This window comes from Myxocyprinus asiaticus, chromosome 5 (genome assembly GCF_019703515.2).
Source record: "Myxocyprinus asiaticus isolate MX2 ecotype Aquarium Trade chromosome 5, UBuf_Myxa_2, whole genome shotgun sequence".
In the NCBI taxonomy this organism is placed as follows: Eukaryota; Metazoa; Chordata; class Actinopteri; order Cypriniformes; family Catostomidae; genus Myxocyprinus; species Myxocyprinus asiaticus.
Window position 1 is genome coordinate 28,584,794 of NC_059348.1, and position 15,506 is coordinate 28,600,299.

Here is a 15,506-nt window from a genome sequence, read left to right on the forward strand (position 1 = left end):
GGTAAGTTGTGTGGATGCCGCTGAGAATAGCCTGAAGCCTCCACACGCGCTATGTCTCTGCGGTAACGTGCTCAACAAGCCACCTGATAAGATGCGCGGATTGACGGTCTCAAACGCTGAGGCCACTAAGATTCGTCCTCCACCACCCAGATTGAGGCGAGTCACTATGCCACCATGAGGACTTAGAGCACATTGGGAATAGGGCATTCCAAATTGGGGAGAAAAAGGGGAGAAAATAAATACATTTAAAAAAACAAACAAACAAACAAAAAAAAAAATGTGGTTGTAAATTGTGTATAAAAATAAATAGTTAAATAATAATTGTATTTAGACCCCGTTGAATGAATGAACCCCTGTTGAATGAACATTAAATTAATAAATCCTTGTGTTTGTGCATGCAGGACTAAACTTCGTTACAAATGTTGCATTAGAAAAAAAAAAAGGAAGGAGAGTATTCATGTTAAGTTGTTTTAAAACTGTTTCAATGGCCTCTTCTATTAAGTTCGCTTATATGGTTTCTTACGGTAAAAGGGGGCAGGATCTAGCTCACATGTGTTGTAGGACATAATTGACATGGCTGCGGAATCTCCAACTGACTGCGCGGTGGCAGGCAGACTAGAGCTGTGGATTGCCAAAGTTGTGTCTGGGGTGAAAGTGGAGCGCTGGAGTTTCTTTGAAGATCATTTTATTGCAGCGAGGTGAGCAGAGTTTGACTTATCTCTTACTATCTCCATCTTTTACCACAGTTCGTGTTCGTCTGCATTTTTCCCAATCAAATGCGTCTCGGGGAAAATATGATTATTATAACGGAAAGTTGGTGCATTTTTGTGTCTAGATGGCGGTGACGCCGGGAGTCTGGGTTAGTTGGCCAGCCAGGAGGAGAGACAGAAAAAAATAATAATAATAATAATAATAATAAAAAATAAAAAAAATCATTTCGCGGGAAAACAAACTTTGCCATTATTTCTTTGGGTACACAACCGTTATTTGTCTGAAGATGCTCAAAACTTTGTAACTTTGTAAGCGCTCGCGCCATTTACGAGAAATTATATAATTTGACGCCTGCTGTTGTTGAGGGAAACTTGTGAACTTGGGAAAGGCTCAAAGCGCGGAATGTTTTATTTAACGGGTGTGTACTCGAAAAGGAAAACGCTAAAAGTCAGCTTCATGGAAAAGTATCTCGTTCTTATACGTGTGGGGCTTAAATGTTAATGCGAGATCTGTTGGGGATGCTGAACTTCACATTTCCAGGTATCTTTCGTGGCTAATATGATGTTGGCAGTTCTCTGTACTTGCATGTGCATGTTTTTTTTCGTAGCTGAAGTATTTGGGCAAAGATGTATGGAATAGTGATTGATGAGTTGCACACCCGTGATGTGATGAAGTGAAGGTGGTCAACTCCATCATGCCCTAGTATTCCAGACAGCCTTTTCTTCAAAATCTCCACATACTACGGTGTCGGTAGATGGAGGAAAATGTAACTTGGTTGTTGTTCTGTCATATATTGTGCAGAGAATACCTCGACCAGCTTATTTGTCTTTTTTCCGTTTTGCATCTTTTTGCTGCTTTTAGTTATTTTCATCGTTTCATCGCTTTGAATTTCAATAAACGTCAGAAAGTTGTACTTTTGCACGCAATAATTAGGCTAATAGACTTTAAAAGCTCTCTTTTAATTTCAAGGATGTTGTTGGTGATTTATATGAAGCTTCAAAATAGTTTGAACCCTGGGGTCTAGATCCAGCTGCCTGGATCTAGAGGGCTTATTGGAGAGAAAAAAAGCACATAGCTGCAAGAGGAGAAATCTGATCTGAAATAAATGACGTCAAGTTTGCATTGTCCAGCTGAGAGAGGGGTTTCATACATTTATATTAAGTAAATTATTGCACTCAGTCATGAGGAAAACTCAATGATATGTCTGTTACAAATATTGTCTGCAGGAAGATAACGCAGTGTTCAACTCCCTATCAGGTGTCTACCTCCACAAACTTCAAAACTACTCATGCAGAAAATAGCTGAAGAACTGTAGTTTAAAGGGTTAGTTCTCCCAAAAATGAAAATTCTCTCATCATTTACTCACCCTCATGCCATCCAGATGTGTATGCCTTTCTTTCTTCTACAGAACACAAACAAAGATTTTATAAGAATATCTCAGCTCTGTTGGTCCTCACAATGCAAGTGAATGGTGGTCAGAACTTTAAAGCTCCAAAAGCACATAAAGGCAGCATAAAAGTAATCCATATGACTCCAGTGGTTTAATCCATGCCTTCAGAAGCTATATGATAGGTGTGGGTGAGAAACAGATCAATGCTTAAGTCCTTTTTCTACTATAAATCTCCACATTTGACCAGCTCTGACCAGTAGGTGGTGATATGCACAAAGAACGTGAATCACTAAAAAACAAAAGAAGAAGAATGTGGAAGTGAAAGTGAAAGTGGAGATTTATAAAATCTGTGTGGTCTGCAGGAGATAGTCATACACATATGGGATGGCATGAGGGTGAGTAAATGATTAGAGAATTTTTGGGGGAACTGTTCCTTTAAAATCATATCTCATGTAATAACTGATGCCCTCAGCCAGAATAAAATGAACTGCATTTATTGGACACTAGTGTGAAAGTATCCTCTAAGACACAGCTAATTTTTATCTTCACACTGTTAATACAAGAATCTTGATACTAATCTTTAGGTACACAGGGAAGGGCACAGACTCTCATAATCATATCTGCCCAGTGTAATGTAAATTTTGAAACACTTTCAAAGCAAAGGGGCTGTGTTTTTTTATTTTTATTTTTTTTTGGCCAATTTCTGATAGTGTCGGCAGCCATTGTTCATTAGGTTACTGTGCAGTGGGAGTTGGTATGACTTGTCCTCCTGGAGTTTAACTTCCTGATTGGGCATAGCTGAAGGAATGTGGTCTTCCTTTGAGGTCACAGGGTCTGTACCTGGTGAGCTCTAGATCTGTTTCCCCAGGGGCTACTCAAACACTACACATGCACTCATACACCCCCCCCCCCCAGTTCCACATATGCCTGGGAGCAGCTCTGTGCTTTGATGTCTGCCGATGTTATGCAATGCAGCGTGATAAAATCTGTTGTGATTGTTCCTAATTGCAGCAGAGAGTCCACCTTCTTGATGATGTTTCCTGATTTTTTTCCCCTGACCTTTGCCCTGCTTAAACAACTTTCACATTTTTGCACCCATCATAGTCATTTTAGGACCATTGTTCTGCAGACTTTGTAAAAATTGTATTTTTATCAAAAGTATGACATGCATGATGTATTCCTCTAGCTGGTGCTCTGCTATAATGCCTTGGCAATGGTAAACAGCCTTCACTTAAGCCCACGTCCACACTAACCTGTTTTGGTTTAAAACATCCGTTTTCACTTTCTTTCTTAATCGAGAAAAATGCAGTTCCAGTGCGGATGTGAGGTGTAAACGTAGCAAAATGAATGAGTTTTCAAACAAAAACATATTAGTGTTAGACCAATAATCGGTTTTACCAATATTTTTAACCGATATTAACACTTTTCCATTGAGCCTAATCAGTTATCGGTTCTTTAATATTGGGTTTACCTATAAAGGTAGCCACAAATGACTTTGGAAATATTAATTGAGTGAAGGGCTTTGAACAAGTGTATATTGCAAATTAAAGTACTTGATTAATTCTTTGTAGACTGTGCGCATTATTAATTTTGTAAAGCAGGCTATTCACCTTCGGAGGATAGTGATAAGTAATTCAGTTTTATTGTGCCTTAAAGCAGAAATAAAATGAATAAAAAATGTGTCATGCATATCAGTTATTGGACACTGAAACGCGTACAAAAAGAGTATTGTATCCATCATTAAAAACAAATCTCTAATTAGTGTGGATGTGGCCTAAGGCTATGTTATACTTAAGTTTTTCCACGTGCACGGTTGAGCACTCAGCCTTTCAAAGTATACTATTTTAACCACAAGCCCATATGGAAGCGCACTGTGACTTGCAAAGATGCAGACTGTTTGCATATCTAGAAAAATTAGGCTGCTTGTGGACTGGCTGTGTACTGTGCTGATAATGAAAAACTGTGCGCAAGACATATTAGCACGCAGAAAACCGAAGTATACTTTGCCGTCTACTAGGCTAATGAACTATATAATTTGGCTGGAAAAGTCTTTAGTCTGATTCCTAATAGTAAAATTTTTTTAATTTATTACATAGAAGCCTAGCTTTATTGCACAAAAGATACCAATGTTACCACCACTGTATAAAAGCAATAAGCTGTTACATTGATTTTGAATTGCCTCTTGTGCCTTATTGCTTTAATCTCCACAATATGTGATCAAACAGCTTGTCAGTTCAATGGCCTCTATGTGCAATTTTGTTTAGGAAAAATATGATGCTTGTGAAAAAGTGAAGGGGATGAGCCCAAAAAATTCTCAGCTATGTGAGGAGGTCATCAACATCAACCAAGTCACATGAGCCTTGCTCTGCACGCTTATCTATTAACTCTCAAGTCCGCTGTTCTCCCTTGACCTCATTAGGAAGAAACAGTGAAAGCCAGCGTCTCTCCAAACAGACTGTTAAGCAAGACAGAACAAGTTTGTATCTGCGCTTTAAAATTAAGGCTTGGGAAATATGCATGCAGTGATGATGTGTCCGTCAGCTGGTCCATGAATCAGTGTCCTGTTGCTCGTCTTGAATCAGCGAAGCACGGCCAAGTTTAGTGTTATTGAGAGGAGCTGAAAGCTGCATTCTGGCACAACAGTAATTACTCTGGCATAAGGCGGAGCATGTGTAAGGCTGGGCAAGGCCTAGCCTTCCCCTGGCCATGGGCATGATGTTTGTATTAATGCTTATTAGGTAGGCCTATTGATAGGAAATTACTATTGCTGCTCCGGGATAACACTGCTCGTAGCTGCACCAGTAAACTGTCTAGGATCAGTTTTCCCACCTCATATACAAACTTTAATTACTAGCGTGAAGGGAAAGCTGACTCTAGATCAGTGACTGTAGCCAAATTCATCTTAAAACGTAAATCACTTGAATCACTGCGTGGGTTGTCTTTATTTCTGAAAGAATTATTTTTTTTGAACAAATATAAAATAATGTCGTGCCATTCTTACATGAATACATATTTATTAGATTATAGTAGGAACATTGAAACAAGTGTATCCACATTTGTAACATTCCATTCCTTGCATCCATTCACATTTAAATTATTAGCCTAAGCATCCAATCAAACTCGAAATGATCCAGGATAATTTCTTTGCTTGCTGCTGTAGCCTAATTTGAGTCACTAAAATAATTATAAATATGAGTAGCCTACTGGCATCTGTGTAGACAACAATAATAGGCTGAACATTTATTAATCTGGAAGGTTTTGTATGGAGTGTGAACATATACAGTTGGTAGTAGATGCAGTTTATTAAAATATTTAGTCTTGAATGCAGGGGTTAAATTGAGATTTCTGAGGTGGGGAGCCTTAAAATTGTGTGATTGCTGTTATAACAGCCATTCAATTAAAAATATTGGTGTCTAAAAATGTATATTCATATGCCTGTATGGTATTTCATAGATTTTTTTTTTTTTCTCTCAGATGAATCACTTTTACTGGGATTCTTTTATATAATTTGTCTGTCATTATTTAACTTAACTGTGAAAATGGTTATTTGATTTAGTATTTTACATTGTCAAAAATATATATTTTTTATAATGATATCAGATGTATTTTATAAAAATCAAATGACAGCTGGAACAAGTTTATCCTCTTGCCTGAGGTAAGTCCTCATCTTGCCTTTGAACATGATAAACTATCCAATTATTTTACAACTTAAAAGTAGGCTAAATGCACATTCTTCAGGGGTACACAGCTTTGAAAATCTAAGCAAAATTGCTACTGCATATTGATCTCAGAAATGGGTGAGCAGTTGATTACATACAGTATTTCGCAATTTCTATGAATTCGAGATCAGCCCACAGAACAATAGAGAAGCGGAACGCGTGTCTGTATGCGGGGTTGCGCGGCCTCGCGCAGCTCTTGAATAGCTGCCTCTACCAGCATGCGGAACTGACTGGAGCGAAGCATAGGCCTAATGAACTTGAAAAGTTTCTGAGCAATACTTCTGAAATGATGCCGGAATGTATGAAAGTGACAAACAAATATGCTGTCAGAGCATAAAAGAAATAGAATAGACTGACAAACAAGCAAAGGTGCCAGACTTTTGCAGGCCAATTTAAGCCCTGACTGAATGTATGGCTCCAGATGGCAATAACTGTATTTAAATGTAGTATTATTATTATTTTTATTATTGTTATTATGTTTGTATAATTATGTTGTGCACAGTTCTGCTATGTTTGCACGCCAGGCTTCTCTGTCTTCTTGGAGATTTACTCTGTAAAAGAGATAAAAGAGACCTTTCAACTCCCTTTCCAACTTTTCTCCCCTTAGACAGTCCCCTCTCCACCCAACTCTACCCCACCTCTTTGCCAACATTACAAGTGACAAGCTGTAAAGAAGCTTTTGCAGGATACCACAACAAATCTCTTGAAATTGATTGACAAGCACAGTTTTATTTCCTGTTTTCATGTTGGAATCATTTCAAAGGAATGATCCCCTTTTAAAAAAAATAGTCAATAGGCTTCAGTTACGTCACAGCCATGGACCATAATTTGCTATTTGCTAAGTCAGGTAATATGAGGGACAGGGACGTTCTCATTCTAAAGAGCATTTGATTAGGCAAAAATCTGTTTAGTGTAAGATGAGTCATAAATATTGTTAGTCCATTTTCTGTGAAGAGAGACTGAAATTTTTAATGTATATATCTGCTTATGGTTTAACGTTTAGGAGTACACCAGCTAGCTAATAGACCTGGACTAAAAGCATCAGAACTCCAATTGTTTTAATTTTTTAATTTTTAATGTTTTCTCCCAATTTGGAATTCCCAATGTGCTTTTAAGTCCTTGTGGTCGCGTAGTGATTCGGCTCAGTCCGGGTGGCGGAGGACGAATCCCAGTTGCCTCCACGTCTGAGATCGTCAACCCGCGCATCTTATCACGTGGCTTGTTGAGCGCGTTGCCACGGAGACATAGCGCGTGTGGAGGCTTCACGCCATTCACAGCGGCAACCACGCTCAACTTACCATGTGCCCACCGAGAACGAACCACATTATAGCGATCACGTGGAGGTTACCCCATGTGACTCTACCCTCCCTAGCAACCGGGCCAATTTGGTTGCTTAGGAGACCTGGCTGGAGTCACTCAGCACGCCCTGGGATTCGAACAAACGAACTCCAGGGGTGGTAGCCAGTGTCTTTACCATTGAGCTACCCAGGCCCCCCCAGAACTCCAGTTTTGATTTAATGGAGACTTTAAACAGCTTTGTTTTACATCTCTTGCTTTTCATTTAATGGAGAGGGTAAGGGACTCTGTTGTGATGGTCCTACTCCATCTCCCACTGATTTCTGACATGCATCCACTCGGTTATGCAAATGCATTATTCAAATGGCCTGGCCTGCACATTAGCTAAAACAGAGTGGAAAAACACTCTGTGTATGGCCAGGTGGTTGCTGCTATATGTTCGTGCTTGCATTAGCATTCAGAGTGCAGAGATGGCTGTTGTTAGCCGGGCGATGGAAACTTCAGATGTTGCAGCAGCTCATTAATGACGCTTTTATTTGACTGGAGCTGAGGACAATTTTAGCCCCTGGAGGCACACATACATGTACAATGAGAGAGTTGAAGAGCCTGGCTGCATTTATTTTGGTGCATTTATTGGCTCTTGAACCTTGCTAACTCCACCTTAGCTGGTTGTAAACCATAAAGTGCCTTAAGGTGCACATATGCACTGCCTGATCCTCCCCTATGCAAACACTTGTCAACAGTGCCACTGAGCATATATTTGTAGCCTTTCTTTTTGTCCAAGACTTCCTGTTTTCCCAGAATCCCTCCATCTCAGCAGGTCTTGTTAACCCATCCCCCTACAAGCACTCCCCTTAGACTGTGTGAAATCTGGAGGCCTGAAGGAAGATTAGGAATTTCACCCTTTGACATCTGGGAGTGAGGAGGGGTGAAGGGGGCTATCCATTCTTGCCAGTGAGATCTGTTTTAGCCTGGTGAATGCCTAGTGAATTTTTCCAGTTAATTCATATTATTTTTTTGGATTAATACCACTGATCTCTCTTTGTTTGATAGCCATATTTTGGATGTGTGAAGTTACCAAAATAAAGTAAACACGAAGGTCGTGGGAATGGTAACCATGGCTGTGAGGGCAGTGGCATCCCAGGTGGCACTAAAGGAATGTGTCAGTGTTGAATTTTTGCTTTCTAGAGGATTCAAGAGTCAACATGGGGTGAAAAGGCTGCTCCACGGCAATCCTGCTGAGGAATACTTAATTAACAAGTAATTATTATTTTTTTCAATTCCATGTTAGTTGCTTTTGGGAAAATTTCTTGCACTCTTAGAGTCATAGTGTACTTGTTTTTTACTTGACACTTCATTGCTTGTATAATAGTGCTCTGCTGATACAATAAGCTTGTTTTTATATGCACACCAATATGCTGATAACTACCAATAATCAGATAGCCACATTTATAGGGGTTATTCTGTTTTTAATGTCAAAACGTAAACAGTTGGATAAGCCAGTAAGAATGCCTGTAAAGCTGTTTACATGCAAATCAAAATCTGTGTGTGCCAATTGGTTTATGCTTAAACTGTTAATGACATAACCCAGATAAAGGAAAACCATTTAAGACATTTACATGACCACAAATGATGTCAGTTTATTAAGCATAAGTTCGGGTGCAAGATTGTGCATGTAAACTGACTCACTGATCAATTGATATATCACAATTGTTTTTTCACAATGTTAATTCTTTACATCCTTACATTAAAATGTATATATTTTTTATACTTATGTGCACATTTATCTAATTACCTAAGGATCAATTAATGAGGAAGCCGGTCATCTAAATAAGTGCAAACGTTGAAACTGGCATTTTCAGTGAGGTGAAAGCCTCTTCTATAAGGTGTCATACAGGACAAACTGGTGTTCCACAGTTTCAGTTGCAATCCAGTTGTGATATTGTGATGCATTGTGATTTATTGAATTGTGTCACATCCTATGTTAGGCAATACCCAGCCCTTTTGTTTAAAGTGCACTATTTATCATGGATTTTCCATCATACTAACGAATGTTTTGAATGATCAAACTAACTTAACTGTTGGCAATACCCTTCTCTCAGTGACTGACAGTTGTTTAGGCTTCAGTCAAATGAATGTACACTGTATGGATGCTGCCTGCAGACATTGTAACAGTGTTGTGTGTGAGATGGAGTTGAGGGGCAGAAACTCGTTTAAGCTTTTCCAGGGTGTCTGCAAACGACAAGCCACACAGGGCCGATTGTGTTTTGGCGGCTTGCTTTTCTTTCCCCCAAATGACCCGGTGAGGAGCGATGGACGGGTTTCTGTTTAAAGGCTTTGTGTGCGGTGAGGAGGAAGTGGTTATGTTTGTTTAAACTGAGCTGCCCTCTTTGAGAGAGCTCAGCCATGTGGAACATATGAGCAAAATCTGTCCCCCCCCAGTTCCAGCACCCACACCCCTGTACCCCATTCCCTGTGTCTTCCTCGGCACTGAATTCATCATACCCAATTCAGCTGGAGGTTGAGGGAGCCCTGAATGTTGGTTTGGGGATAAGATTTAGCCCTACCAAAGTACTGACTCATTCAACATTCCAGCACCCTAAAATGTCCATACAAATCTGGACTAAAAATGACCACTTCCGCACTGAAAAGCAACACTGACCACTTTTACATCTGGTATTAAGATGCATCTCGGGTGATCTGATCACGTGTGGTCAGACGAAACACATTGATGTTTACACCTTGTCACTTAAATGCGTCTCCTGTGACCACTTGTGATCGGGTTGGATGGGAGGGTCTCTGGCTGTGTCTCATTTGGAAGGCTGCGTCCTCCAGAGGTCCGTTTCATTTTTTTATTTTTTATTTTTTTATAGGGAATGCAAAAAAAGTTAATAATTGTATAAATGTAAGTGCATATACTTAAACGGCATTGACAATAGATAAAAAAATGAAACGAGACAGCCTCGATGACGTATGCGGCTGACAAATGCGACCTCTGGAGGACGCAGCCTTCCAAACGAGAGACAGCCTCTGTTTTATGACGACATGAATCAATTACTATGTCAGTGTGTTACTCTGACATTAAAGCACAACAAAGTCAGAAAAGTCAAAGAAAGCACAAAAAAAACAGCACGCTATTTCTCCCAGATGCATCTGAAATGTAATCCAAGCACATTGCAACATTTTGAGTAGAATTGTCCGTTATTTTAGTGGAATCTCAAACAAATAGAGCAATGTTTTTATATCATCACAGAGTCCGAGTGTATACACTTTTGGGGAAATGAACCTAGGAATTGCTTACTTGTAATTATTTATAGTTTCTGTCAGGGACTAAAAACGGTTCAAGGAACAAAAACCGAAAACAAAATTTTTTTTTTTTTTTGCAGAACTTCACCGAAAACAGGAACAAAGGCCCTTTCAATTGTTCCGGAGTGAAAACGTTATTTTTAAATGCTGGTAACCGGTTTATAACTGGATCATTTCGTTCCGATAATTCTTTTTTTTTTTTTTTTTTATGAAACCAAAAACGAAATGGTTTATCACTGTACATTTTTGGAAACGACACCACCCAAGAAATGGGGCTTCACTCTCTTTTAGTTGAACTTGATAATCATGTGGTTTAAATCTGAAGGAAACTGCTGAATCACACATTTCTGTGTCTTTATGCATATCGTTGTGGATATAGCCTTCCATGACATCCTGAAGAACGTTTTGGCAACTATGTAAAATTACTAAATATACATGCATGATTAATCCAGATGCAAGGAAAAATATTGAGGTAAAAAGTACATTTCTCAGTTGTTTTCAAGTCATCACTGAATTATTGTTAGATATGATGGATTAATACAGATTTGATGCTGCCGGGTTCTGACCAAGAAGCAGATCTGATAAAATCAGATAAAGAGCAGATAAAATAGTTAAACAATTATTAAATAATAAAAATATTTAGCCCACATAATATAAGGTGTAGTCCAAACGAGCCCACGCAGTATGTTTATGCATGCAGGTGAGAGAGATTTTGGCTATTCATTTATTTTAGATGGCCTGATGTATATTTGAAATATTTTTCAGGAAATTTTTAGTATTAAGAATACATTTATTGAAAAGACATTATTTTATATAGGCCACTGTATACTATGCTTGTTATGATTTTATGCTGATAATTCCCTCACATGGGGGAAAGAAAAATAGCTTATTTTGGGTTAAGGCAAGTCCCTTATTTTGACCTGTTTTTTTTAGCCAGATCTGGCAACACTGCAACTGGTATATCACCTACCCTTAGCACAGAGTACTTTCAATTTAAAAAGAATGTTAATAACCATTCTTTTAACCAGTTACGAGAAAATATAGTTTCTTCTCAGAACGAACCAAAATGCAATTTAAAAAAAAAAAATGTATTAGTCCCTGGTCTCTGTATATTTAGATGGGATAGGAGGAAATATTTTAACATAAAAAAAAAAAAAAAAATATATATATATATATATATATATATATATATATATATATATATATATATATATATATATATATATATATATATATAATATAAAAACACATCACGTTTAAGAAATTCCAATCTTGGTAAAAGCACTTCTGTGTGTCCTAGATTTATGCACTGCTCTCCATCTAAAAAAAAAAAAAAGGAAAAAAATGAAGAATCTTGAAGCACAGTCATGGATATGGAGTGAGTCATTTTCATGTGTTTGTAGGAGTTAGGCTGCTTCCTCTCAGCTTGGTCTAAACACAAGTTCAGCGTGCCAAAAAAAAAAAGCTCAGGAGGGTTGGAATCTGGGAGATGTGTGGTGACCTGGCTGTTTACACTCTTAGTAGTGAGGTGCATATTGGAGATATTTAAGACATTACTGTTTTTTCCTGTTTGTGGATGGACTGAGTCACCAAGAAGTCTAGACGGTCCCACTACAAGAGCCACTTAAAATATCTTCAAACTTCAGAATTCTTAATTCTTGCAGAACACCTTTCTCAGAGAGGATATTCCTTCAGAAAAATGTTTGTTTACCACCATGATTACATTCTAACCACTATTAAGAACTTCTTAAATTTGTCAGTACAGTAGCTTATGTCATGTTACATAAAAACTCTCTAAGTGTTATTGTAGTGCAATAGGATTGTGCTGTGTTTGCAGACAGGCAGTGGTGCTTGTGCTGCTCTGTGGGAAAGTGTATCTGTAGGAGTAAGACAGCCTTTTCCCTACAATCTATCCTCCTGCATTAACAGCTACGTGGCAGTTGCACATCGGTCAGGGACTTTTACTGCCTCATGGACCCGTGCCTAGTCCACATCCAGATGGTTGGATGAGTTTCTCTCTCTCTCTCTCTCTCTCTCTCTCTCTCTCTCTCTCTCTCTGGCAATGTCAGACTGCTTTGCTCTCATTGCTGCTGAAAGATAGGCTGACTGTTTTGCCTTTTCAGTCCTTTTCTATTAAAATATCTCTACAGAGTTCCTGTCTTTCAAGGATCTTGCGCCATTAACCTCAGCAGGTTTTGCTTATAAGCATCTGCCCAGTGGTTTCTTATTGACCTCAAGATCATATGTTACTTTTTAGCCCCATTACACCTGCTATAATAAGATAATCTTGAAGTTTAATTCAAGCGCAATTGTGATATTTCAAACAGAATTCTTATTTAAAAAACATGTCAATCATCCTCTGCGCTCTGTGTGTGGTTATGCACAGACCAACTCCAAATGAGGTTTAAATGAACAAATTTGAAAAATGTTAAACCCAGTTTACATCTGTCTTTAGCGACGTGCCATTTCACACATCTTATTACCAGGAGTAAACAAGGCCTTAGAGTAAAATTTCCCCCTCTTGTTTCTTTAGCTTGGTATTATATTTGGTAAGTTTGGGGGGAGGGCAAAAAACTTGCCAACTTGCTTTAGTTGAGTAATAGGGCTGAAACGTTTAGTCAACGTTATTGACAACGTCGACAAAAAAAATTGTCGAATAGTCGTGCGATCTCATTTAATGTAACGTGATCATATGAAACTCTCATGATGATGCGCGAGAGCAGCACTGCAGTTTATGCCTGACTGAGGAGAGGAAGAATTACACAGCTCACAGTCCAGATGCACTCTAAACTTTCCAAACAGCTTCAGGTGATGTAGATTGCAAAGTATGAGGGAATTATACAAAAATACCAAATAAGTAAGTACAGAAGCACTCTCGTTGTGGAATAAGCGGAGCTGGAGCTCTTGAAAGGAAACACTCCGGCGTTACATCTTAAATACAGTTATATTTAATGCGCTATAGCTTTATTAAAGTTCAAATAATACGGAAGCAGAAAATGTAAATAACTACAAACTCCAAAACTGGCATTTCTCTGTGCGGTCAGCACCTCTTCTATGAGTTGCGCGAATGTCTCGATCTAAGGGGGTGAGACTGAAACTGCACCTGGCTGATGCACACTCTGTCGCGTGGATGCTCATCCCTCAAGCACGCACGCTTAACCCTCTGGGGTCGACGGACACGCTGGCGCGTACTGCTGGATTTTTTCCGCATAACAGCGGAAACAACTTAAAATACTCCGTCATTTTTGGGCATACAGATAAGTGTAAGACATCATTAGAAACTATAAAGGGTCTACTTTTATTTGTGTACACTCACAATAACAACAAAACCTTGTGCTTTTGTAAAATAAAGAAAATAAACAGGGTGCGCTTTCAGCCGTCTCTGTCTCCGTGAGCATCTTTCTGAAATACGTTACAAAAATGAAGTGAAACTCCACGAATACTTATCAGACAAACACGAAACATATGTCTAAAGAAATCTTAAAATGTCTACTTTTAAATAAAACAATTCATATTTAAAGCAAATATTCTCCTGCAATGTAATCTGTATGAAACAAAGTGATGTACAGTTTCTATGGGCTCAGCTCATTATCTCTAATGAGATCGCACCCACCAGCAGAGTGTGCTATTCATACGGTAATGTGCTGAGGCGATCAATGCAAATGGTAAACGCCCCCGACAATGCCTTAAAAAACATCAAGTTCATCATCAGATTCATTCACTTTCCTGCGCATTTGGAAGATGGCATGCTACACAGGTGAGGAAGCACCTAGGTAGTGACGAAGAGTTCACATTTTCCTCAGAAAAAGAGCGGGACTCCGACAATGAATGTTTTCATTTTGTAGAGCGACTTGATCCAGCCAAGGATACAATTCCGGATGAGTAAATAATTTAGTTTTACTTACATTAGTTGACATGCTATTTTATATAAACATGTACATATTTTACTAGCTGGACTATTTCCAGACTTGCCAGCCAGGATTCAGAGTATTGCAATTTGAAATATGTCCTAATAGGCAAGTTTTAGTTACATTTAAATGTTGTTTCGGCTAAAGCAGGTATTTAAATTGTATGCTGTATGAATGTTTAGATTATATTTTAACGTGTTTATGCTGCCTCATTATCATCAACGAAGCTTGTGCTTGCAAATATCTGTTCGGGTGTAAATGTGTAAAATGTACTGTAAATATGCCCATATTAGAAAATCAGCATATTAGAATGATTTCTGAAGGAACATGTGACACTGAAGACTGCAGTAATGATGCTGAAAATTCAGCTTTGATCACAGGAATAAATTGCATTTACCAGGTTGTATGTCAGCCTAGCTATACACTATGTAGACCTATGTGTAATCTGGACTAGATAGGGAATAGTGTCATTTAAAGAAAATTACTCAAAGTTGTCCACTGCAAACTCATCTGTGTTAACTGAAATAGAAATAAAAATAAAAACTAAAATATATTTATAGACTAGAATAAAAACTAAAATGTATTGAAAAACTAAAACTAACAAACACAGTTGGTGAAATAACTGAAACTAAACTAAATAATAATTTTAAATTGAAAACTAAATAAAAATGAAAACTAAATTAAAAACCCAAAACTATAATAACCTTGGTGCTTAGTCAAAGCTAGTGTACTAAAAACACAAGATGAATTAGTTCTACTTGAGTAGGTATAGGCACTGTAATTTTAGCAGCAGAGGATACCTAATATTAGTGTTGTCAAAAGTACCGGTACTTCGGTACCAAGTCGATACTAAAATAAAAAAGGTGTAACGATACCAGTTTTTCTGCAGTACCGGTAGTACCAAGCACCGACTCAATCCGGTACCAGCGCACAGTATGACTGACACACGACTGCTTTAAAATGCTCATTTTGAGCATGTGCTCTGTTACTCCTTACACTAAAATGGATCCCTAAATCAAATTAAAATCATCACATGTCCTAGTTTGATTTATTAAACCGCGAAAGGCTGCAATCTTAGTTTGGAAGAGCTGCACACTTTGAATGTATAAATCCGACTACTCATACATATTGAGAATCATTCATGACATGTTGTACAAGATGACAGAGCAGAGCACT

At 38.3% G+C, this 15,506-nt stretch overlaps 1 protein-coding gene across 2 annotated transcripts in view; it reads left to right on the forward strand.

Annotated features, from left to right (window-relative positions):
• Nucleotides 1–560: 560 nt before the first annotated feature.
• The window catches only part of LOC127441514 (fibronectin type III domain-containing protein 3B-like), a 225,655-nt gene continuing 210,709 nt past the window's right edge, over nt 561–15,506 (forward strand). Inside the window, exon 1 of one of the 2 annotated variants that reach the window (XM_051699036.1) lies at nt 561–698. The gene's annotated coding sequence lies outside the window, so the exon portion shown is untranslated. The remainder of the gene's footprint in view (nt 699–15,506) is intronic. The other variant, XM_051699035.1, reaches the window with a different exon arrangement.